The sequence below is a fragment of the Carlito syrichta genome, unplaced genomic scaffold, assembly GCF_000164805.1.
Source record: "Carlito syrichta isolate Samal-C Ts95f unplaced genomic scaffold, Tarsius_syrichta-2.0.1 Scaffold288060, whole genome shotgun sequence".
Taxonomy (NCBI): Eukaryota; Metazoa; Chordata; class Mammalia; order Primates; family Tarsiidae; genus Carlito; species Carlito syrichta.
In genome coordinates this window covers 13,608-40,009 of record NW_007232156.1, presented here as the reverse complement: position 1 = coordinate 40,009, position 26,402 = coordinate 13,608, and the positions used below count along the sequence as shown (strand labels likewise).

The window sequence follows — 26,402 nt, the reverse complement described above, 5'->3', positions numbered from 1 at the left end:
GTTTTGTAGGGCACAGGGGTAGTAATGGAGGGTACCAGATGCTTTCAATATTTCTAAAATGGAAGGCCATATTAGAATTCCAAATCTCACATTTCCTGGCATTTGAGCTGAGATTTTCATGTTTCTGTGTGAAAACATGTAATACGTGCACATGCTTACTGGATAAATTATTTCAAAAACCGGGAAACATAAAGAAAATGTATCAAAGGAATCGAAGGTGGAGGAAATAACCTGGAAACACCAGCACCTCTTTGGCATCAACGCATATCTCTTAAATGACAGCATTGATAAGGAGGTCTTTTGATTTTACTTCCAGCACTAGCCACCTCAAGATGCTGGATGTTTGTGGGAAATCACGGGAACATGAGAAATTTCTGAGATTTTATTTGGTAAGAGTGTGTTGAAAATCTAAGTGACATCTCTGTTTTTGCTTTCCAGCAATCAATATATGACAGCACTTTTTGTGCTGCATATTAACTATCCACTAGACCTTTGACTCTGAAGAATACAGATATGGTCAGAAATCAACTGCCCATGACTCTAATCCACAACTTTCCTTTCTGATTATGTATTTTTACTACAAAATGCGAGACAATTGTTGAAACCTCAAATACATTTCAATAAATTAATTGCAAACATTAAACTTTCTTTTTGTTATCTCATAAACAGTAGGCTTAAGAGGCTCTCACATATCATACACTTATGTACCTGCACACACACACATCATTAAAGAGACAAGTGTGCCAAACTGCAGACTCTGAGCACTCTCTTCCTCGTCATCTCTAGCCCAAGCCTTGGTCCTTTCTCTGGAAAACTGTTTCCCTCCCCCCATCCACCACCTCCCTACTCGACTCTCTCTGGCATCCTTAGGCTCTTGGATCCTGAGGTGGGTTGTGTTCAAGACCCTGCTTCCACTCTAGTCCTCCTGTCCGTGCCGAGCCCTGCTGGCCAAGCCAGGTTCCTCTGGGCTCTCTCTGTGCCTCCCCCAGGTGTGCAGGGTGGGGACCAGAGCCAGCTGGTGAGGTAAGGCCTGCAAAGCTGGGTGGGTCCTGTCTGGATGTTAAATTTTGTATTTTGTTCATCATGGATTTTTACATCAATTGTGATTTCGAAACACACTGCATTAACATATTATTGACCCTGATGACTCAGTTTTCTAGCCCCTCCTTAAATTCTGCACTTCCCCTGGTCTTATCCCTACAAGTGGGAAGGGGGTCCCTCCTCTGCTTCCCCACATGGACCTGCAAAGGCAGTGGAAGTTGAGAGAATAGGTGTGCTGGGAAGGTTGAGGGAACATGTGTGGTGTGTGGGAATTCCGCACAGCAGGCTGTTTGTACATGGAACCTGAGGTCTCCTTCATGTCCCAGTTCCCAGGTTCCCTGCCACCAAGGGGAGTTTTTGCCACTTCTTCTGCTCTCTCCTCAGCTTGTCCCTCATCTTCCCTGGGGCATCCTCTCACCTAGGAAGTCCCTGTCTATTTCTCAGGACAGTGAAGACCCCACCAGGGAAGATCCCCAAATCAAGGCAGGTCCCGGGGTTCATGCTTACACTATTTTAAGAGATGAATGGAAATGTTGGAATTTTTAAAAAATGATATCCCATAGTGAATAGAATAATAATAATGAATAGGTACCAATGAACCCGGTCTCAATTATATACACCATCTTACTAGTGCAGCTGTCAAATATCATGCTTAATATGTTTTCATGAAGAAGTGGCCTATGTAGGTAATAGAACCTCCCTGATATAAAAAAAATGTCGTAAGGAGTCCCTGCCCACAAAACCTGCCCCAAACCAGAGCCCACCCTCTTTTCTAAAGATCCTGAAAAGGAGAGGAAAAGGGAAGAGACTCAGAGCTAGGAAAAGGAACCGTGTATGCAGAAAACACGAATCTGTTCAAAGGTCCCGGTCCACGTATGGTGGTGGCCATACACTTTCTAAAGGGGAACGGGCCCCAGGGAGGGGATTCCTCCAGAATGCCCATGCCACAGGGGCACCAAAAGCAGGTTGTTCTGATGATCTTGTGGCCACCATGTCACTTCCATGCAGTTGACAGGATCCAAGGAAACCCTACCACAGGGAAGGACACACACCCAAAGGCTTCTGAAATTGCCGACAATATAAACATTCTGCTGAAGTGTTCTTAAGCAACACTGAGAGTTCTGAGAAAACATAACTCAGGTCCTTGAGGCATGAGGTGCCCACAACCAGCATTCCCTGAAAACCACTGAAATAATCAATGCTGTCATTCAATGTCCTGACTCTGTGGAGGCATAAGACTCCAAGGTGGCTGTGCTGGGAAAGCAAATGAGACTCCAGGTTTCTTAGAAAGATCATTCCAGGTGACTTTTTCCAACCAGGGGAAAGACTGTCTGGTTAGGACCTAAACACGCAAAATCTGAACATTCAGAGCAATGTGCAGTGGCACGGCTGATGGAGGAAACACTTCTGGACTTCGTGCATTGGGAGCTTATATCCCATTGAGGAATTCTCCAGTGGATCCATGTGCTTGGATGGATGCTGCAGCCTAAGGCGGGACCACTATATAATGCATCCAAGTAACCAAAAATGATTTGTACCTCCAAAGCTATTGGGGGAAAAAATAAAAGTGTCTGTGTCCAGCACTGGACCGTTATGTCTGGGCTTCCTGGGACAATAGATAAACCCTTCTCTCCTCTGACCACCTGCTGAGATCATTGGGGGACCATACTCTTTATCTTTCTAGGGCCCTCTTGTTGGTTGAGAGGATTAGGCTCTGTGGAACTCAGGTTTAATACCTTAAATAGTGAGGACTAGGATAACATCATATTCCTCTACTTACATCTTCTTTTTACAGACAACTATGGATGTGTCAGGATGCCTGGAAGACTACACTCTGTGGTCACTCCATCCCATTTGCTCTGAGCCATGGTTCCTTCCAAGGGCCTGACATCTTGTTCATTTTCATTCCTAGGTTTCTCTCTAGCCAAGTAAGGAGTTTAAAACTGAAGCATCCATAAGCAGACCTTGGACTCCCGTCTCAATTTCTTTATCACATGAACATGATGGCTACCACCCTATCTGCAGGATTGCCAACTGCCACCAGAGAACAACAAGTTCCTTATAGAGTGGTCACCTCCCTATGCCTGTGTCCCGAATACATTGAGACCAAGATGGGCTTCTGCTTTTCTTCCATATTTTCCCTTGTCTTCAGCAAGATGCTTGTCCAGTTTTTCTACTCTGTAATTATCTGGGGCCCAAGGCAGCATCATTCCTGCATTTTCCCTGTTTTCACTTGCCTTTCTTCCTTTTTTTTGCACTGATGAGGATGTTCCTGCTTTCTTTTTTTTTCCTTTACCAGTATGATACATATACATGTTTTTTATATATTCATGCATAGCCATCGTTTTGTTTTCCTTTCTGTTAAATGGTTTTCATTACAAGCACCAGTTGAGAAAACACTACTCCACAATGTATGGATCTCCTGGCATTAATGTTTTATTTGAGGCTGCACTGTTATATATGTTGATATATTCCATGTCATTCTAACTTTCCTTCCAAGGTCGTGGGTTTATAAATGTCTTCTAGTATTGCTGATTCAACAGAGTAATACCATGTCCCTGTGGGTACATGCACAGAACTGCTCATGTTTGTTCTCACTTTATTCCTATGTCAAATGAAGGTCAGTGGGTAACAGACCTCTGCAGTCTGTGGTGGCAATTGCCATATTTCGCTCTGTGGCCATGTTGGTGACCCCCTAGAGTCTTGGTTCTTTTAAATTAAGAGTCTTCCTTGATCACATGTGTATCCCCAACAGAAAGCATACTTGTCTCCTATTATGAAGCTCCACAATAATTTATTATGGAATTTATATCTTCCACTGTATACACTTGATTGGGTGTACCTCTCCCCCTTAGTTTTATCCTTAGCTTGACTTGTTCAGAACCTTGGTAGTGACCCCTTGGTGATATCTTTTTTTTTTTTTTAATTAACAAAAACTTCTCTAGAAAAAAGATCTGTTAAGTTTACAGAGTATGTTTTTTGAGAGCTTTCTCCTTTAAGCCTGAATGCTTCATGCTCTCAAAGGATCCAATTATGGAAACAAAAATTACCTCATATTCAGTTTCACTTTAAAATACAATGAACAGGTTACATTCTCAAGTGTTAAGTTGCTTATACAAACTTAAAGTCAAGAGCATGAACTCAGGATCTGCATTTTTTATGTCAAGTGCTTTAACTAAGCAGTTTAGGGCCTCCTGTAGTTTTCCACACTCCTTCAGTTCTTTTCCACGTATTGCAAGAGTCTCATACTCATTCACAGCCTCCACTGCTTTATTTGGGAGAACCAACCCTTTACCAGAGACTCAGGGTCACCAGAAGAGGTCTCCTGAGCTAGAGCACTAGGCTTAGACATAGATAACCAGCTGGATTTGTTTTCTGAAGACAGTGTTTCCCCAGAATGATCCTCTTCTGCACACTCAGAAACTTCACCACTGCTTTCCTCTGACCCTTCTTCTGGATAATCTTCAGCACCCTTATCTTCACTGCTGTTGTCAAATCCTTCCACATGGTGGAAAACTACATTAATAAGAGACCTCCGAGAAGCCAGAGATCTTCTGGAGTTTATAGACTTATTTACACTACTGGATACTCCAGGTGAAAAGAACCTTCCAAGTGGACTGATGTCACTTGTGGGAGCTGAAGCATCAAATTGTTTCACAGATGAGAATTGAAAGAGTTCTGAAGATCCTCAACTGTAAAGAGCTCTCTTAATTCTTGTCTACTAAAATATCGGAAAGGGTTTTTCTTTTCATCAGTAGTTTGTCTAATTATTGAGTCCTTGAAAACCTGTCTTCAGTATATTTTTTCCTCTACATCCCACAGGTGATTAGCCTATAAACCACCACACTTTCTTTTTGTCCAATTTGGTAAGCTCTATCCACAGCTTGAGCATCAGTTGCAGGATTCCAGCTAGGGTCAAAAACGAACACTCTAGTTGCTGCAGTTAATGAAACCAACACCACCTACTTGAGTTGTAAGCAGAAAAACAGTAATTTTTATCTTGTTGGAATAAGTTAATTCGTATTTCTCATTCCAAAAGATGTGTAATTGTTCCATCAATTCGCAATGTCTTGAAGTGCCTATTCTTTAAGAGGCGTTCAATGATGTTTAGAATTTGCCTTCACTGGGAAAACACCAGTTTGATGACCCTCATCTCACAGTCTCTTAAGTAGGTCCATTAGGAATATCATTTTCCCAGATTCTTTCATCAGTGTCATCAGTTATTTGATCTATATGGTCCATATCTGAGGAATCTTCCCCCTCATTTTCATCTTGAGTAGAAAATGTGACAGTCCCTACTACATTCAGCAAATGACAAGCCCGTGCAGACAGCAGCCTAGGATGACCACACAGCTTCTTTAGGACAGCTAGTTCAGCCAAAGGTGAACGTGTCTCCATTAGCAACTCCTTGATATGATCGAAAGGCACAAATTTCCTGTATATTTCTTTTTGCAAAGGCACAAGACATAGCCAAATAATTAAATCATTTTTCCTGGAAAGAGAAGGCATTTCACAAATGGCATCAACATCTGGATTCTTTTCACTAAGTCTGACTTCTGGGTTGCTTGAGTTTTTCCTTCTGTACTTCTTCTTTAGTCCTCCTGAGAAAATATGGTTTTATGATTGCCATTAAGTTTTCAGATATTTTAAATCCCAATGCTTTCCCCCCTGGGGTAGCATCCTTCTCTCTTACTCAAGTAATAGGATTTTCATATTCCATTTTAAAAGTTTTTAATGATCCTAGCAGGGACCCTTGACAAGCAAAATCAAATAGGGGCCATAGTTCTTGTAAATTATTCTGGATTGGGGTTCCTGTGAGAAGGAGGCGATTACTTGCAGGAATAGCATGAGCACATATTGCTAACTTAGTAGAAGAGGTTTTTATTTTATATGCTTCATCAAGGATAACATAGTCCCACACAAACTCTTGGCCATTAAATTTGAAAGTTGCTGCCAATTATTGATTAACATTTGGTATGCAGTGATAATGACGCTGTTCCTTTGCTGAATCCGATTGAGGTTTCTGGTACGTTCACACTTGCTAGGACCACGAAAGGTTTTAACTCTCATTCCTGGGGTCCACTTGACAAATTCTTCTACCCATGTGTTAATAAGATTGGTGGGCATGATCAGCAGCACATAATTCACAGGTGAAGCATCAAACATACCAGAAAGGAAAGTGATGATTTGAACAGTCTTCCCTAATCCCATATCATCTGCCAAGATACCACCTTTTCTTCCATCCTTATATAGGCTATAGAGGAAAGCCACACCTTCCTTCTAGTGCTCAAAGAGTTGGTTGTGCAGTTCTGGATAAAGCAGTAGGCCAGAGTTGCACACATCTGTAAATTCATCATCTCCATTTCCTGCCAGTTCCTCCAAGGCTTCCTGTATTTTTTGGATTCTGCTCATCACCTTTTCATTGGGAAAAATGTCTCTTGCCAAATTGAAAAGTTTAAATGCTTCTTCCAGATTTCCATTCTTAGTTGCTTCTTTGGCCTCTTTGACATATCTCAGGTAATGGGCAGCCTGCTCTGGGCTCAGGGCCTCCGCTTCCACAAGCCCTCGGGACGCCTCCATAGGTCTCAGGTTTCAGTAGTCTTGGCGGGAGCTTAGAGCTTGAATTTCCCTTGGTGATATCTTTTTGGATCTGTCTCTCTTGTGAGTTTGGAAACCTTAGGTGCTCAAATGTGTTTTTTTAATCTTTAAATCAACAAGTCCAGTACAATTCCTGAACGATGAATTTTTCTTAAACAGCATATAAGTTTGCACCACAAGGTGGCACCATTTCGTGTAAAATCTGGAATCTTCATAAACATTTGCAGCATCCTATGGGTCTTTAGGAAGAGACCTTAAATTCTGTCCCCGGATGAAAAACTCAAGTGACTAACATGAAATGATAGTTTCACTTGGTCCTGTGAGTTCAAAACACCTGACCTGATTTCCGCTTCTTGACAAAATGGTCTCTGAATTATCATGACATGTATAAGTGTCTAAGAACTGTATCCTTAGATTTCATACCCATTAACAAGAGATAAAATATCACAGGCCAAAAGGCAGAGAAAGACAAACAATGCATGCTCTCACTAATATGTAGGAGCTAAGAAGGTTGATTCATTGAGAGAGAGGAATGAAGGGAAGAGTTTGGTACTAGTGGAGGGAAGAAGAGAGGTTGGCTAATGGATGCAAAATACAGTTAGATAAGGAAAGCATTCTAGTGTTCAATAGCATAGTAGAGTGACAACAGTTAACAACAATTTGGTTTACATTTCAAAATATCTAGATATGAAGTTTTGAAATGTTCGCAGAACAAAGAAATGATGATTCTTTGAGGAGTTGGAGTTGCTAATTACCCTGATTTGATCATGACACATTATATGCACATAATATCAAAATATCACTTGTGCCCCATAAGGATGCAAAACTTTTATAAATCAAGAAAATAACAAATTGTGTGCAAACAGTCTCAAGAAAATATAAGACAGAATCTGGGTGGAGCTCACATGAAGCGTTGGCTATAGCCGAAGGAAGAATAAAGCAGTAGATTTATGATCATGTGAGTGGTGTGTGGAAGGAACAGAAAATAATAGTTGAGGAATAAAGTCAGAGAGAAAATGAAGAGGAGTCAAAGTGCCTATTTGGAGAGGAATGAGGTTGCTCAGATGGTTCACGACAAAGGGATAATCTGAATTAGATCCTGCTGCGTGTCTTACACACACAGTATCATTTATTCTATGAGGAGGGGGACCCAAAAAATGGAGTTTATTTTTTTAATTTGTATTTATTCTTACATGTTTAAACTTAAGTTACCTTCAAAGTACTCTTTGTTTGATGTAAATACATCTATCGAGAAGTTTTTCCACTGCTTGAAACAGTTTCGAACTCATGAATTTCGATGCCTTTTAGTTCTTTCCTTTGTGTTTAATCTCTTCCACATTGGCAAAATGTTTCCGTTTGAGGAATTTTTTCATCAGGGAAACAAAAAACAGTCACTTGGGGCTACATCAGGTGAATAGGGAGGATGGGCGCAGGGTCATGTCATTTTTGGTCAAAAACTGCTGAACACTCAGCATGATGTGGGCAGGTGGTTTGTGTATAAATCACCCATCACGAAATGGGCAAAGGCGTTGAAAGAATCTCCCCCCCTCCAAAAATTAACTATAGTCAAAGGCAGCCTCTCACCACAACGCTAGTTGGTACATAGATGCTGATGGGTTCCTAGAACACTTACCTAGTGGGGAAGCCTGTGCTACAAGGGGCTTGCCTTCCAAAAGATAATTCCCATTTTTTGAGGTCCCCCCCTTACATATGACTTTTATGTAAAACAACATGTAATCTAAATTTACTGAATAGAAAGTTGTTTGTTGTTGTTGTTGTTGTTATTTGAGCTCATTTAAAACAAATTAACTATTACATTTTCAAAGACCCCATTTCCAATGAAGTCAGATTCTGAAGCTTCTGGTGGACATGGAATTTGAGGGCAACATTATTAAATCCACCATACATCTGCAAAAATCTTATTTCCGAATAAGGTCACATTGACAATTACAGGGATTAGGACTTGGTCATATCTTTTTGAGAAATACAATTTTTGAGGGAGGTACATTTCTACTCACTACCATAGCAGAAGGTATTTTAAGTTCTAGGCACAAAGACTGGCAGAGAGAAAGCACTGAATTAGTAGTGGCTCCTCTTATTAAATGTCCCGCTGTTATTACATGATTATTTTGGTGAATTATTTTGGTGGGGGGTGGAGGAATTAGGAAAATGGAACCCAGACTACAACACAGAAAGCAGTTAAACTGACTGAAGTGAATATGCACTTTTTAAAGGCACTATAATGAGCCCTTTGTTTGTGGAACCCAAACAGTGACACCCACTTTTTCTGAACTTCTGCTTTCTGCAGCCTGTTAAAAGATAACCTACAAGGCCTGCCAAAGAAATAATGAAATGAGATTAGAAAGTTTAAATGGCTCTTTTGAGTTGACAAAGTCCTCATACCCAGTTGGAAAATTTGTTCCAGATCTGAAATTCTTGAGTTTACTGATTTGTCTCTTTTTCTCTCTCCAATTGATCATGGAAGGCATTAGGACACTCCATTAGTGGTGTCTGACAAAAAGATAAGTTCAAACTGGATTATAACAGCTGGACTACCTTAATACTGAACCATCTTTCCTTGGTGTTGCTACAACTTCTTTCCTGGAATGATCTTCCTCTTTCTCACTACTGCAAATCTAGAACGATTAGAATTCTTAGGTACAGGAGCAAATGTCAAAAGGAGATTAAGAGGGATTAAAAAAAATTCCCTTTGTCACCACAAACCCATGATCATTGTAGTGATCTGTCAGTCAAAGCAAGTGTCCATGATGAAATCAACAAATAAAACACATTACCTGGGATTAGATAAGACCATAGACCAAAGAGCATGAGTTGAAATTGTGTTGTTCATTAAAACAACAACAAAGGAACTCAACAGTAAACTCTTCCTTGTGGTGGAAACTAGAAAGTGACAACATTTGATGTGGCAGGGTCTACAATTTCCTGACAGATGGAGAACAGATAAAATGAAATCTACTGAAAAATAAAACAAGGGGAAAATGAAATCTAAATGTGTTGGAGAAGAAAACCTTAAACCAAGGAGCTTTTTTTATGAAGAAGAGAAAATGAGGTTTGGGGTAGGATTTGGATAATGATTGAGGCTCAACAAAGGAAAAGATGAGAGTAGAAATATAGAAGAAATTGGGACAGCCACCTCATCCCCATTCTCTCTGTCCTTCCTTAACGTAGTTTTTCACCACAAAAGAAACCCCAAAATTGCTGACTGGTTTCGTTTAGGTACATGAAGTCACAAGGTCAGGTGGTCAGGCTGAAATGAGACAGCATCAGAAACTATTAGGTAGTGTCGGCTGTCAAGGGAAGCATATGTTAGAAAATATCTGAACTATTGGTAAAGGCTGCTGATCGCAGCTTTCAAAGATGTCATAGTGTTTGTCTAGAGCATGTTAAATCCTGCAGTCATTCAGTCTGCTGGCACATTAATGTTTTCTTAGCAGGCTGTCGATGTGACACATTATCTGCTCGTGATGGGGCTTCTCTCATCACTTTGTCATTCTACAAGACACACATTGTCAAGTACATGTTCACTTAAGCTACATATGTAATCTGTTCCAGTGTTTAGAAAGTTAATGTCCACACGTGAAAATTAAAAACCATTATGAGTCAGGCGTGGTGGGTCAAGAGTGTAATCCCAGCACCTTGGGAGGCTAACAGGAGAGGATTGCTTGAACCCACGGGTTCAAGAACAGCGTGGGCAATTTGGTGAGATCTCATCTCTACAGTAAATAAAAAAAAAATAGCCAGGCATGGTAGTGCACGCCTATAGTTCTGGCTTCTTGGAAGGCTTAGGCGGAAGGATTGACTGAGCCCAGCAGGATGACGCTGGAGTGGCTGTGAGCATGCCACTGCACTCCAGTCTGGGCGATGGGGTGGCTCTGATACAACAAACAAACAAAGAAAACCATTATGGGTAAATTCAAAAGAGTAAATTTCATACAGGAATTGGTAACATGGGTTTGAAGAGTTGCAGACCAAAAAAAAAAAAAAAGAAAAGGTTTGAAGGATGCCCACTAACCGATAATGGCAGGAAAATCATGACATCCCGAGGGCTGGAAGAGCAAAAGAAACATGGCATTGCCCAGATCCCATGACTTCAGGTGAAGCTCATGACCTCAGGTGAAGTGAGGCTGCTCTTGCTGGATCTGAGTTGCCTACGCAAACTGACAGCCATCACGAGGCACGTTGCCCTGCTGGGCTCTGGGAACTGCAGAATCTACTGCCACATCATTGCAAGAGGAGATGTTGGAAGCAGAGAAGCATGGCTTCTGTTTCCCATCTTCTAATCTCCCGGCAATGCCTTCCACCAGAGAACACACAATGAGCCATTGGCAAGAGGGTCTGGGATATGGGACATGTAGACCTTCCTTTTTAGCAATAGGAAGGGATGTAGTAAAAAGAAAATCTGGAGCTAAGAAAATACAAGGTTTAATTTTGGCAACTTGTGATTGTAGTCTTGAGTCTTAGACTTAATTTCTCAGCCAATTGGTGGCCATTTCTGACCTATAAAAGAGTTAATAACCAACCATGGTGGCTCAGGCCTGTAATCCCAGCACTTTGGGAAGCCGAGGCAAGAGGATGGCCTGAGCTCATGGGTTTGAGACCAGCCTGGGCAACTTGGTTAGACCTCATCTCTATAATATCTAAAAATAAAAAAAAATTGACCGTGCATGGTAGTATGCACCTGCAGTTCTAGCTAAATGAAGGCCTGAGGCGGAAGGCTCACCTGAGCCCAGCAGGTCGATGCTGGGTGGCCATGAGTGTGCCACTGCACTCCAGGCTGGGCAACAGAGTGAGATTCCAACTCAAAAAAAGTTAATAGCTATTAAGTTTGTTGCCTACAATATATTAAACAAGGCTTCATTATCATGGCAAATATATAAACTCACCACCATGCAAAGTGAGCAATAGCCACACACTAGGATAGGAAATATTGCTGAAATGTTATGCCTCACAGATCAAATGGTGGCATATGTACAATCAGAGAGATTTCAGGAAGATGCTAAGGCTAGATGTACATAAAGTTTATATGCTAAAAGGATTAATGAGAGAAAACAGCAAATGTTACAAAATGTTATTGTTGACGTCATTGCAATGGACTGTTGGGGAAGAAAATTCTTTCTGATGAATAAACAATCAAGTTCAACAAAGTAAAACAATCTCTAGAAATCACAGCCAAGGATCAGCTCATCAATTTCCCCATCCCATCCTCACGCATCTTGAGATTGTTTCTTCTGGTTGTCTTGTCCACATGTGGGACTGACTTACAAAGAGATGCACGTACCTCACAGATGGACCAACACACCTAGTGGACTGTAGGCATGGTCAGGAAGAGTGTGAGGACCTGGGCCACATCACTGCAGGGAAGATCTCCCTCTGGAATTCCTTTATGGAGAAGGGGAGTTGGAAATGAGAACCACATTATGTGACCACCCGATAGGTGTAGGGTCAGAGTGTAGGTGGAATTAGGATCTTGAAGTGATTCTTTACAAGTTTTATCCCCCAGGGACATGTTTACATGTTTCCTTCTTCTATTCCAGTTTCCTTCTTCTATTCCAGATTTATTTTCACTTCTCTGTTATCTGCTAAGATTCTGACTCTATCATTCACTACCCAAAACATTGTCTCAAGAATGCTGAAGACTAATAAGCTGCCATTCAAATGGTAGAAAAACCAAATACTTTGAACTACAAAAGAAAATTTCAGCAGAGAAGCTTTGAAAAATAGTGGATGAGCCTTAAAATAAAAAAATCTGACTGAATGGTCTGGAAACTGGCTTTTGGTCACAGCCCTCCCTCTTCCGAGGTGATCTTGATGATGTCACAGCCTCCAGGGTCTAGCATTGTCATCAGCACAGTTATGGAGGGAAATGTAGAACGCTGAGGATCCTGCTCTACCATCAGGGAGCCATGAGAGAAAAATGGACATTCCCAGCATGAATTTTATTTTTATTCTTGTGTTCCAGTGAATGCAAAGGTCTGTTTCGAGCTTCTTAAGGAATTGAAGGCATACTTAATGGCACCTGAATGGTTGTTCAAGTCAGAACTGGCCAAATTTGGCGCATCTCCTGAACCTGTTGAAGCCGAGATGGAAGTGAAGAAATGCACAGATCAGATGTCCTTCACAGACAAAATTAGAATGAGAGTTATATTGGTAATTTCTCTCTCCTTTATGCTTAAGGCTTCAGGTCTTCTGTGCATTGTGGAATGAGGTGGGCTTGCTGTTCTATGGGGGGCACAGGTGGTGGGCCCTTGCCTGGCTGGTCACCTCTTGAGTGGGTCACCTGGGACCACAGGCACCTATTGAATTCAACTCACCGGCATGCAGCATCCTGGGCATGTTCCTCCTCCGTTGGTCACTTTCCTGGATGTCTGGGAGCTCTCCCGAAGTTGAGTCTCACTCATGCAGTGGACACTCACAAGGAGTGTGGGAGTGAAAAATAAGGAGGGGGGCCCAGAGGGGCACAGGGCCTTCCCTCCGTCAAACAAGCCCTGGTGTGCTGGGTTTCTCTGCCAGCCTCTCTAGAGCCAAGAGGCCTCACCCCCAGCACCTCATATCACAGTGTTCCCTCTTCATCCACGATGGTCTTCTCTTCTTGGTTGCAAGACAGAGACCCTCACAGCTCTGTCTTCCAAGGTGCCTTGGAAAGCTGGATGCTTTCATTATGTCTTTCTCAAGAAATCAGAGGTTTATCAGGGGTCTCTCAGCCCGTCTGTCCCTGGGGTGAGGACATGAGGTTTAGCTGCAAATGTCCTTGGAAGTTGGAGGCTCAGGGCTGAGGAGACCATAGGCCACATGGCAGAATTCCGACATGTAGAGACTGGAGTCTCCTGAAAACAGCACTTCCCCAAGTCCCTGCCACTTCTCTCAGTCCTGGGAGAAAAAACTCCTGATTGCCCTGTCCACCTCTGTCCTCTCCGCTTTCCATGGGGACCCTTAGCCACACTTCCGGGTCCCCTCAGGACTATTGGTCTGGCATGGAAAGGCTGTTCCCTCACGTGCATGGGTGCTGTAATAGTAGCAGGCCCAGGCCCCAGGTTCCCACCACACTGGGCTCCTGCCTCTGTCCTTCCAATTGCCTTTGGTGGCAAATTCCACTGGCCACTTGCATGTGTTAACCAAAGCAGGATGATTGACCTCATCTTTCTTTCTTTATTTTTCTATTTCAGAATGAAATAGTGTTTGAGTGTAACAAGGCATAAAAACCATTTCATCCTGGCTTCCACTATCTTTCATTGATACCCTGATCGTCACTGCATAATGTAAAGGTTTCAACGTCTTGCTTTAATAAACGACTTCGCCTGCACTCTCCTGTGTTCTTGTTATGAACTTGCAGTCTTGGGGCCTGAGTTGAGGGTGGTCTGAATAGTGAAGTGTTCTTTTGCTGTGGGTGAGAATCAATTCCAGAGAGCCTACTTCCCAGTACCGATAGGGCCTGAGGTCCAGACATCACAGTAGGAAATATTTGGTAGGAATCATCCTACATTACTGTGCCAGTTTCCCATTGATGCACTACCTGTAAAAATGATGGTAAAGGGTAAAACAGCAATTACCCAGCTCCTGCTGCTCTTGTCCTGAGGGAACCCTCAGCCCTCCTGGGTGGCCAGTCATGTGGCTCCCATCCAACAGAGATGTGATGCTCCCGAGAACCACAGATCCTGCTTGGTACCCACCTCTTCACTATGGTTGCCTCCCATGTCACATTCAGTATAAATTATTTGCCATCTCATCTAGTTTTCAGTTTGGAGTGCATCTCTAGATCTCTCCCTTTATTAGTATTTATTCACTCCATACACTCAGAGAGTGCATCAGTGTCTATACCACTTGCCACACCTGAGGTGAGGGTTTCCTCCCTCCACCTCTCCCAAGGACTCCAGAGACATGCTTCCCCTGCAACTGGACAACTCCATCCAACACTTCATGCTCATTTCAGAATCAAGAGGTAAAACTAAGCCTCCTCTGTCCCACGACCCACTCTTCCTTCCATGAGCTCCGTCCTGGTTAATGGACCCACCTAGAGAGTCACCTGACTTAGAAGACAGGGAGACACAAGAGTTTCCCGACTTAGTGTCCTGTGGCTGTTTTGCTAAACTACCCTAGAGTTGATGTCTTAAACAGCTTTTTCTCTCTCACTTCTGGATTTCAGATGCCCAAAATTAGCTTTGAGGACATCGAGGGTAGTAGGGCTCTCCCCCCTGTGAGGCTTCTAGGCAAAGGTTCACTAAGGGCTACTTCTAGCTTCTGGGCTGGCGGGGTCCTGGTCTTGTGACCACATCACTCCAACCCCCGCCTCCCGGATCTATTTCTTTCCTCTTTTCTTCCACATCAAATCTCTTTTAGTTATAAAGTCGACATGTTGGGTTTAGGGACCAACAGATTATTTAGAACAATTTCCAGTCTTCAGAATATATATCCTTCCTTTTTCTTTCACATCAAATCTCTCTTACGCCTTTTGGATGTAAGATAGATATGTTGGGGCTAGGGAGCAGCAGATTATTTAGAACAATCTCCTCATCTCATAATCATCAACTTAATCACATCTGCAAATATTTTTTGTCATGTCATGGAACACTCACAGACTCCAGGGATAAGAGTGTGATATCATTATACAGCCAACTATAGCTCCTCTCCCTTGACTCCCAATAGTACCCTGAGTTCTATGCCTTCCACAGCCACAACTTCACCTCTGCCAGTCTCTCCTTTCCAATCACAAAGCCTCCTTCACAGACTAGCCCGTGTCCTTCCAAGTCCAGGTCATACTCCTCTAAACTTCCCCCCAGCCTGTGAGCCTTTTCTGCAGGAAATCCTCCACATTCATGCCAAAGTGAGCCTCCTAAAATGGACATGTGATCCTGATCCTCTCTTCAATTCCCTAGATGAGCAAAGGGCTCTCATTCTCAGGTGTTTCAAGTAAGGAGACTTGGTTTTCATCCTAAACCAAGAGCATGAGAGCAGCTCTCTGTGTACAATTGAGACAACAGTAGACAACAGTTATTAAGAAAGCATTGCTTTTAAAGTAAATTTTTATTTTTAATCACACCAGAAAATGTGAACACTTAAAAGTCGAACCTAAATGTGTGAAACTCATGACCAGATCCACCTACATACTATGCGTGGTGACACAAGGCTGCCACCGAGCACTCCCAACACTCAGAGAAACCCAATGGGAATTACTGCTAGAGGAGCAAGTCACACCCTTGTGTGGCGCTTAAGGACTTCCAAGACCCTGTCCCTGTGTGCCCCTGTCACCTTATCTCCCTTTTTCCCCAGGACGCCGTGCTCAGCTGTGGTTGATGTGTCACTTGCTTCAGCATCATGTTCAGGGACACCCTTGCACCAGAGCCGATGGCTCTCCCTGTGTCTCTATATCCTTCCCTGCCTACCACACCTGAAAAGCTCATCTGTAGAATCCACTTCAGATCTCCTCTGGGAAGCTCTCTCTGATACTCACACCTTACATTCAATCCTTATATATTCGTGCAAAGACATCCTTCTTCCAACATCAGTTTCCTCTTCGGTGATATTTGATGCACATCATACAGTTATTGTGAAACTATATGAAATAAATTCATACTTCAAACTCTCAGCAAATGTTGGCAATCATTATTGTCATGCTTACACCTAGTGAAACTGCTCTTTAGTAAACATCGTGATATGCATTTTGTAGGAAGTCTTCCAAGTTCTGTCTCATATCATCCTCCCTAGTACCCAGGAACTTCTAAGGTTTTTTTTACTAACATGAGAATGGCAAGCACGCTATCCAGTGGTCCTCAACTCTGTCTGGGTTCTGGAATCAACTGGGAAGCTTTCAAAAGCGAGTGACTCCTAGGATCCTCACAGACACATGTGTCTACTCGTTTGCAAGTAGAATCATGTAGTCCCTGTTCTCTTCACCATCGTCTCCTTTGGGAGCAGTCATCCAGTGACCTGGAGAGGCAGTAGCTGGAACACAAGAGTCCCTGTGATACTCAGAAAACTCCCAGCATCACCAAGGCTGTCACCCTGAAGCCTTCCCTTGGCTACTTTTATCGCCTTCGAAGTGTGGGGATTGCAAGTTGCTCATTACTTTTGCCATTGCACAATGATAACATTAGGATCATATACAGTACAATTCTCTTTCATGAGCTGTCTTTAAAAACTGTCAAGTGGCATCAAGCAAGACTGTAAGGCTGGGGCAGGAAGGAAAGGGGATTAGGAGTCATTGTTAAGGAATACAGAGTTTCTGTTTGAGATGATGACATTTTTCTGGAAATGAGTAGAGCAACAACATTGTGAATGCTCTTAATGCCACTGAATTGTACACATAAAAATGGCAAAAAAACCCCCCAAACTATTAATTTTCTACTTATTTCACTACAATGAAAAAAAAAAAGACTCTATGGGCTGTTGCTGTCTGAGAGGCAGCAGAAAGATCACTGCAGAGGGGAGAAGGGCCTGCATTTAATTTCCACTGGATATGTTCTCCTGGATCTTTTGGAATCCCAAGGTCAACACATCTTTAGATGCCCATGAACTAATGGAATCCCCTCCTGGACTTTCCTTTGGTGAATATATCACTAATTTTCAAGAAACTCTCTTTCAGTAATCTCAAGCTGACGTTCGTCAAGGACAAAGGTTTGTTGATTTATACAGAGTCTCTCTTGACTTCATCTCTTCATCTCTCTTGACCTCCCCCATGACCACTGAGCTATGTGGAGTCTCATAATTTTGCCCCTGGACAAATATTTTAAGTGTCTGCCTAGGCTCCTTTCCTCAAATATCTTCTTCCTACAATCCGTCTTACATGCTATGAAAAGCTCAAGATTTGAAAACATAGCTCTGGTTTTCTCATAGACTTCTTTAAAGCAAACCTTCAAGAATCTCTATTTTTTAGGAAATAAAACTCAATATAACAATTCAGAAATTAGAATATTCAAGGTTGTTTAATAATCAAAACTGCACAGTGTTTAAAAACACGTTTTTCCTTTGTCTTTTAAATTAAATTTTCTTTTATTATAGAAATGTAGGGTATAAGTAAGGATTGACTACACAAGTAGGCTGCATGCAGGTGAAGTCTGGATCCCCAACTGGCCCTCACTCCCCCAGTAGAGGAACAGGGACCCCTCTTGTTGTTATGTGCCCTGCACCCTCCTCACTGCCTCTCTCCCACAGCAGTGCACAGAGCGACTGCCACTCCCTCACTTGTGCTCATGGATTAATGCTCAGGTCCCACTTGTGAGTGAGAACATACAGTCTTCAGTTCTTTGTTTCTGTGATAGATCACTAAGTATGATGGTCTCCAACTCCATCCAATTTGCTGTGAAGTTCGTGATTTTGTTCTTTATGGCTATGTACTACTTCATTGTGTCTATGTACCACATTTTCTTTATCGAGTCCACTTTCAGTAGGCAGTAGATTTGGTTCCACATTTTTGCTATTGTGAATTTGCAGCAATAAATATGCATGTGCAGATGTCTTTTCTGTAGAATGATTTATGTTCCTTTGGGTATATTCCCAGAAGAGGGATTGTTGAACTGGGTGGAAGGTCAAGTTTTAGTTCTTTTAGAAATTGTCACACTGCTTTCCACAGAGATTGAACTATCTTGCACTCCCACCAACAGTGTAGAAGCATTCACTTTTCTCCGAACCAGTGCCGCCATCTGTTGTTTTTTATTTCTTAATGATGACCATCCTTACAGGTTAAGTGGTATCTTATTGTAGTTTTGATTTGCATTTCTCTGATGTTTCATGAGGCTGAGCATTTTTTTCATGTATCTGTTGGTTGCTTGTATGTCTTCTTTTGAAAACTGTCTATTCATGTCATCTGCCCATTTTTTTTAATGGGGTTGTTTTTTTATCTTTCACTTTGAGTTTCTTGTAGATACTTTGCAAATTTGTTTTCCCCTCCCTGCCCATGAGTGACTTCTTTTTGATTCCCCAGGTGAAAAAAGTTCTCAAAGGAAAACTGTCGGTCCACATGGAAGAGGTGAAACAAAAAATTGTAGAAACACTAAAATCCATAATACTGACATGTTCAAAAACTGTTTTGAACAATGGGAAAAGTGGCTTAATAAGTGCAACAAATGGAGAGTACTTTGAAGGTGAACGTAATCCCTTGCCTTGGGAGGCTGAGGTGAGTGGATTGCCTGAGCCCGCGGGTTCGAGACCCGCCTGGGCAACTTGGCAAGACCTCATCTCTACAATAAATCAAAAATTAGCCGGGCATGATAGCGCGCGCCTGTAGTTCCGGCTACTTGGAAGGCTGAGGTGGAAGGATCGCTGGAGCCCAGCAGGTCGAGGCTGCGGTGGCTGGGAGCGGCCACTGCACTCCAGTCTGGGCAACAGAGTGAGACTCCAACTCAAAAAAAATAAAACAACAACAACAACAACAAAATAAAATGAAGGTGAATGAAGTTTAAACATGTAGGAATAAATACACTTTTTTTGGGGTAACTTATTCTGGTTTTTTCATGGTCCCTCCTCATACATAAATCTGTAAACATTACCTACCAATAAACAAGTGTAAAACCAAGAACCACTTGATTATCTCAGATGCAGAGAGCATTTGATAAAATTCAACTTCCTTTCTTAATACAAACCATTGAACACGTCTGCATTGAAGGAACATTCCTCAAAACTATAAGAGCCATATATAACAAAACTGCATTCACCATCATATTTAATGGACCAAAGCTGGAAGCATTCCTTCTAAGAGCTGGAACAAGACAAGAATGCCCACTCTCACCCTTCCAATTTAACATAGTACTGGAAGTCCTAGCCAGAGCAGTCAAGGAGAAAGAAATCAGGAAAGTCCAAATAGGAAAAGAGGACGTCAAGTTATCACTCTTTGTGGATGATATGATTTTATACCTAGAAAACCTTAGAGGGTCTGCCAAAAATCTGCTCAGATTGATAAATGACTTTGATAAAGTCTTGGCACACAAAATCAATGCACAAAACAGTTGCACTACTATACACCAACAACAAGCAGGCTGAGAACCAAATAAAAAACACAGTCCCATTCACAATAGACATACACACACAAATAATGTAACTCAACATTCACCTAACCAAAGTGGTGAAAGACCCTTATAATGAAATCCACAAAACACCATGAAAATAAATCAAGGATGACATAAACAAATGGGAAAATATCTCATGCTCATGGATTGGAAGAATTAATATCATTAAAATGTCCATCTCACCAAGGTAATTTACAGATTACGTGCAGTTCCTATCAAATTGCCAACATCATTTTTCACAGACCTAGAAAAGACAATACAGAAACTCATATAGAAGCAAAAAAGAACCTGAATAGCTAAAGCAATTTTCAGCAAAAGGAACAAAGCTGGAGGCACCGCACTTCCAGACTTTATACTTTACTACAAGGCTACAGTAACCAAGGCAGCATGATACTAGAACAGAAACAGACACACAGACTAATAGAACAGGACAGAGAACTTGGAAATAACCACAGACCTTCAAATAACTCATCTTCAACACACATGATGAATACAAACATTGGTGAAAGGAGACTGTATTTAGCAAAGAGTGCTGGGTAAACTGGTTGACACATGCAGAAGAATGAAACTGGACCCCCACCTTTCGCCATATAAGTAAATTAGCTCAAAATGGATCAAGTACTTAAATGTAAAATCTCAAACTATTATATAAGAATCTTAGAAGGAAACTTAGGGGGCAATCTTCTGGACATAGGCAATAAATTCATGGCCAGTCCTCAAAAGGAAATGCAACAAAGGCTAAGATAGACAGGTGGGACCTTATCAAACCAAATGTTTTTGTATCGCAAAAGAAACTATCAAGAGAGAAAAGAAACAATCCATGGAATGGGAAAGAAATAATTGCAATCTATGCATCTGACAAAGGTTTAACATCCAGACTCTGCAAGGAACTTTAACTGCAGGAAAAATAATTCCATTAAAAAGTGGGCAAAAGAAATGAACAGATACTTCTTAAAGAAAGACATTCAAGCAGTCAACAAATATCTTTAAAAATACTCAGCCTCACTAATCATCAGAGAAATGCAAATCAAAACTACAATGAGATACCACCTCACATCAGTCAGGATGGCTATCATTAAAAAGCAAAAAGACAACAGGTGTTGGTGTAAATGTGGAGAAAACAGAGAGCTTCTATATTGTTGGTGGGACTGGGAAGCTTGATCAACCTTTGTAGAAAGACATGTGGAGTTTTTTCAAAGAACTAAAAATGAGCTGCCATATGATTCAGCAAACCCATTTCTGGGACTATACACAGAGGAACACAAACTGCTCTACCAAAAATACTCCTGCACATGTATGATCACTGCAGCACTCCTACCGCTGCCCTATGTGTCCTGATTTCTGTTCAAGACGCATGGTTTTCTGCTTGAGATCTTTGCTCCCTGTGGACTCCCCTCCTCCACTGCCTTTACCTCATCCCTCTGGGTTGAAACACTTCATTCATTCCTGAAGTCACACTAAACAAAACCCACACCTTGGCCAAATAGCTGGTCCCTGAATGGCCTGGGATATCCCCCTTCATAATACCCCCAGGGTGTCCATGAGCAGTTCTCTCCTGACATCTCCTAGATCCTAATCACTGACCCTGCCATTCATACTCTTTGATTCAAGGCAAGAGCCCTTTTTCTTTGTATGATAGACTTACAAACCATTTATGGTGCTTAATAATTTTCAAGAGCACGTTTTGACTTTTACACGAGTTTACTAATTATATTACATGTTTTCTTACTAGGTCTCTAGAAATATGAGAACATTTACAATTAAAGTTATAGTAAAAACAAGCAAGAGACTTAACACTAAATCAGATGTCAGTGTGACATCTGGGAAATACACCACATTTGTGCTTTCCAGAAAGGAGACTTTAGCTCAAAAAGTAAGAAGGCAGGTGAAGAGAGGAAGTAGCGGGAGACTCTGCCGTCTAAAACCTTGGCCATGTCGGTGTCCTTTTCCCAAGAAGTGACAGTTCTCATAATACCATCTAACCAGGATCTCTCTAATGAGTTGGAAGCCAGAGCAGGATATGGAAGTAGAGCCAGAGACAGGCGTCGGCCCCAGGCAGATTCTTTCTGGCTCCTTTACCTGAACCCAGAAATTACACAACCTGCCATGTCCTTAAATTAACTTAAAAGCTATAAAGGATGGACACCTGTAGAAGTTACTCTTGGTTTTTAAAATTTCTACACCAATCTATTTGCCAGGGGTTAGTAATTTTTTCTACACCTCCAAGTCAACGTTTTCCTATTATGAGCCTCTGGTTCATTGGGAGCGTTATGAGTGGTTTTTTTGGAAGGGAGGGGCGCCAACTTGTAATATATACTCACTTCTACAGCAGTGAGTCTCAATAGGGGCAACTTTCCATTTCCCTGGACCATAGAGAATATTTGTCAATGTCTGGAGTGACTTTGGTTTTCCTAACTAGATAAAGTAAGTGGGCTATCAGTGTCAACAGCTATCAGCCAAAGATTAAACATTCTACTAAATCCTGCTGAACAATCAACAATGCCTCAGAATGTTGTCCACAAGAAAGAAATATTCAGCCACTAATATCGACAGTGACAAAGTTGAGAAGCCATGTGTGCAGAGGTATTCAAGAGCATTTGTCTTGGTAATGAAACAGCAGTGCTAGCTAGCCTCATACCTAGTGCACAGTGGATGCAGGCCCAATTTGGGAAGATGCCAGAGGCATGTGGCATCTTTGTCCCCCATAGGTTACACTCAGTCTCATCTTCATCCTCACCAAGAGGGCCTCACTTCCAGTTCTCTGTCTTTTCATTCTCCAGGTCCTTATGAGGTGACTCAGCTATCACCTCTTCCACAAACCTTCCTTCCACGGACAAGCACAGCTCAAGCCATTTTCTTCTTTGATTTTCTGATAATGAATTTCCATAATGAAATCATATTCTTAGGAATATACTTCATGTCTTACTTCTGCCCTCTTTCTTACAGTTTTTGTTTAACATGTGATTTCTTCTTTAAGGAAATCTATTATTTCTTTCAATAAAATATATCAAATTCTTCAGAGGCATTTTGGTGGGATCCTGTGTTGACCTGAGATCATTTACAACATTTTAACTGCTTTCCAGTCAACTGTCCTCCCACTAACTTTTCCCAGTATTTCTTCTATATTCATTTTAATTTTCTAACAATCTATCTTTCTAAAAAATATTAATTTTTAAATGTGATGTAAATGCATTACGTAAAAAAGAGAAAAGTGTAAACTGGGTTGGAATGAAAAATATTCATTCCCTGTCTCTTCTCATTTACACAACATCGTCCCAAATCACCTCCCACTTGTGTCAGGGTTTCTCCTGATAGTTAGCTTCTTGGTTCCAAATCACGTTCATGTTACTGGTTCTATATAATATTACCAATGCTCTCACCTGGTGAATTTCAGTCCCTTGTCTGAAGGCTGAATTCTTGGAAAAGGGACTCAAATAAGGAAATGTCAGTTTCTCAAGTTTTAATGATGGGAAGGTCAATTTCTATGATTATACACAAAAACTGTAAACATCTGTTCTATGTGAAAGTTGGGCCAGTTTCACCCCTACTATCTCCTTCAGGGAGGATGTCTTCCAGTAACTTTCTGAGAAAAGCTTTATTGGAGAAAACAATGGGGGAGATTTACATGTCTGAAGATCACTCTATTCTACCTGCAGACAGTTGGATGGTTTATTTATCTATTTTTAATTAATTAATTTATTATAAAGATGTGGGGTACAATTCAGAGAACTGCATGTTTAGGCCTATAGATTTATAAATTGATAATCCTACAGCTTTCAGCATTACTATTTCTGTTTTAGCTTTTTGCATTTTATCTATTTATTATAAAGATGTGGGGTACAATTCAGGAAAGGGTTACAAAATGCTTGCCGATCTCTGAGTCTCATATAGAACTCTTGTCTTCCACCTCCCAGTTCTGAAAATCACTAGAAGTTAACCCCTATAGAAGTGGGAGGTGAGGAAATTGGACTGTGTTTGTTTAACTTGCAGAGATACAGAAATATTTGTCCTGGATTGGGGCTTTGAAAGCTTACCGGTTGAATCCATATAACAGAAGATCATAGAGAATGGCACTTCTCATTTTCATTTTAAGTGGCAGTAACACACTCTACATTACTGAGTAAAAGGGAGAAATATAAGAGGCAACACATGTAAATCTTCCAGGATCATGCCCAGCACATAGGGATGCTGGATAAATGAATGGAAACACTGAGTAGTGTTAAAAATAGTGATTGCTATTGTTCCATGAGTATCTTATATTGTTTAATTTAATCTCACATCAATCATCCACTCTATGATATGCATTCTATGTCACAGACAACTATAGTGATGATAACAAAGATAGATAGGCATGCACAGTCACATGTGTGTATGTGTGTACAAACATTTATTTTAGAAAGTAGACGTCAGAGAGGGCTTCACAGGGGAGAAGGTACTTGAAAACAAACTCACGCATGAGGTCATCAGCTGTCTTAAGCAGGGAAGGATAGAGAGGCAAAGGGTACATCAAACGTCCTGACGGAAGGGTGTGATTCAGTATAATTCATAAAGAAACAGCATATAGACAGCTCTGGCTGAGCAGAGATTACGTGGTGAGCAGGGACATGAGGCTGAAGTGGCATGCAGGAAGAGGATCTTGAAAGTCATCCTGAAACCCAAGGGAGAATAGTTGATTTTCTAGCGGTGGTTCCCATGTAAGTTCCCAGAATGCTGCAAGAACTCTGCAAATCCGTGTGTCTACCTGACACTGCATGAACACTCTGTAATTGGTAATGGGACTCACACATTTAGAGACTTTTCCAAGTCAACATCTTTCCTTATGTGATTACAAATACAAATGTATTTAAAGTACATTGTTAAATTAATCATCATGAGTATCTCCTTCTTTTATTCTCTAGAGATTACATAGTTGACATAGGCCCATCCTGACTGCTCCAGGCTTGAATACATAGCCCCTTCTTCTCTGCACACACTCCGTGAGGACTTTGCCGTGGTTATCTTCTCTTTATGACAGTCATATCCTAGGTGCTTAATTAATTCTTACGTAACTGACTTTCAAGAGCAGATTGAACCTTTTCACAAATGCTTATTGATTGTATTACATGCTTTTATTACTAGGTGTATTTAGAAATATGAACTAATTTAAAATTAGAGTCATAGTAAAAATAGGACTTAACATTAAAATTAGATATCAGTGTAACATCCTGGGAAATACACCTCCATTTGTATTTTCCAGAAAGGGGACTTTGGGCCAGGAGAAAAAGGCAAGTGAAGAGAGGAGATAGCTGAAGATACTGCCAACCATGGCCCAGGTCAATTCAGTATCCCCTTTTTTCTAGAAGTGACGGTTCCCATGTTGCCATCTAAGCAGGTCTGACTAATTAGATGGGACCAGGAGCCGGATATGGGGTTGAGCCAGAGTCAGGTGTCAGCCACTGGCACTTTTTGTTTCACTCCTTTTATAAAACCCTGGAATTACACAATGTGCCTTGTCCCAAAAATGTGGCTGGTTAAAAATGCTTTTGGACGTACACACAAAAGTTTATCTTGGTTCATTACATGCTTGCATCAAAATCTCTGACAGTGACTTAGTGATTTTCCCTTAACTTCAACACCTTCAATTTCGTGGCAACTGTGATCAGCCCTCTGATCTTCTGGTTCATGAGGACATTCCTATAGGTATGTGGGGAAACTTTAATATAATGTGTCCCCATTGCTAGAGTAATGGACCTTAGGAGGAATAATTTTTGCCATCCCTGAAACACTAGAAACATTTGTCAATGTCTGGTGTGGTTTCTGAACTGGAAGAGGTAAGTGTACTATTGGTATCAAATGGTAGAAACAAAGGATTAAACACCCTATCACACACTGCTGAGCACTCAACATTGTTCTGGACTGCTGTTCACAAGAAAGATTCAACCACTACTATCAATAGTGACAAAGCTGAGAAGCCATGTGTGCAGAAATATTGAAGAGCTTTTGTCCTGATAATGAAATATCACCAGTGCCAGTTAGCCTCACACCTTAGTGCACAGTGGATGAAGACCCAAATATGGGAAAATGCCAGCAGGCATGTGGCATCTTCGTCCCCTTTGGGCTCCGCTCAGTTGCACTTCCAAGCCCTCGTCCAGGCGGTATTCTGCCTACCAGGAGGGCCTCTTTTCCATGTTTCTGTCTTCCTTACTCTAGGTCCTCATGATACTTCTCAGCCATCCTCTCCTCCACTAACCAACCTTTCTGGGCCAGGCACAGCTCAGGACATTGTTCTTTTTCTAGAGGTCTTGAATTTCCATGATAAAATCTTGTTCTTAGTGACATACTTCTTGTCTTACTTCTGTCCTCTGTCTCCTGTGTTTTTGTTTGTTTGTTTTTTGGAGTTGGAGTCTCACTTCGTCACCCAGGCTGTAGTACAGTGGCATGCTCACAACCACCCCAGCGTCGACCTGCTGGGTTCAGGCAATCCTTCTGCCTCAGCCTTCCAAGTAGCTGGAACTACAGTCACATGCTACCATGCCCAGCTAATTTTTGATTTATTGTAGAGATGAGGTGTTGCCAAATTGCCCAGAATGTTCTTGAACCCGTGGGCTCAGGCAATCCCCTTACCTCGGCCTCCCAAAGCGCTGTTATTACAGGCTCGAGTCACTGCGCCCGGCCATTATGTATTTCTGTTTACTGTGCAATTATTTAAAAACATCTACAATTTATTTTTTTAAAAATATATCAAATTTCTCCTAAGTATTTGTTGGG

General features: G+C 41.5%; 1 pseudogene; it reads right to left on the bottom strand.

Moving 5' to 3' along the window:
* Positions 1-4,023: 4,023 nt before the first annotated feature.
* Positions 4,024-6,621, bottom strand: LOC103255368 (annotated as a pseudogene).
* Positions 6,622-26,402: the final 19,781 nt, after the last annotated feature.